The sequence below is a fragment of the Penaeus monodon genome, chromosome 28 (assembly GCF_015228065.2).
Source record: "Penaeus monodon isolate SGIC_2016 chromosome 28, NSTDA_Pmon_1, whole genome shotgun sequence".
In the NCBI taxonomy this organism is placed as follows: Eukaryota; Metazoa; Arthropoda; class Malacostraca; order Decapoda; family Penaeidae; genus Penaeus; species Penaeus monodon.
The window spans coordinates 3,237,663-3,238,258 of NC_051413.1; positions in this window are offsets into that span (position 1 = coordinate 3,237,663).

Here is a 596-nt window from a genome sequence, read left to right on the forward strand (position 1 = left end):
TTTGCCATAACCACCACCATGTCCGTAACCTCCATGTCCCTTGCCATAGCCTCCGTGGCCGCCATGGCCTTTTCCATACCCGCCGTGACCTTTACCGTGGCCACCATGTCCTCCGTAGCCGTACCCTGGGTCGGCCAGGGACAGTGCCACAATCACCAACACGACAAAGGCCACTAGAGCCACACGCTGCAAGATTGATGAGGTGTTAATGTACGTATAATTTAAGTTATTGTGTAATGAACCTTCCATAAACAACACATGAAATAAAGAATAAAACATACGCTATCCCCATCCCCCTGAAACAGTACTGTGAAAAAAGCTGATTTCTATTTATAAGCACTGGTGAAAAGGCATCATTCTGTTGTCCCTCAGGAACGTCTAATGAGTTTGTCTGTTTTGCTCATAGGATAATAAACAAGATGTATAGTTGTGAAAGTGGCTGAAAATACTTATATGTATATGTCCATATGAAAGTGAGGAGGTGTTTCCACAAAGAAATGTCACCCAATGATGACTTCAGATCAGATTTAACAACTGACTTAAGGAACAGAGAATGTATTAGGCGACTTTGTGACTGGAAGTAAAGTCATTCGGTC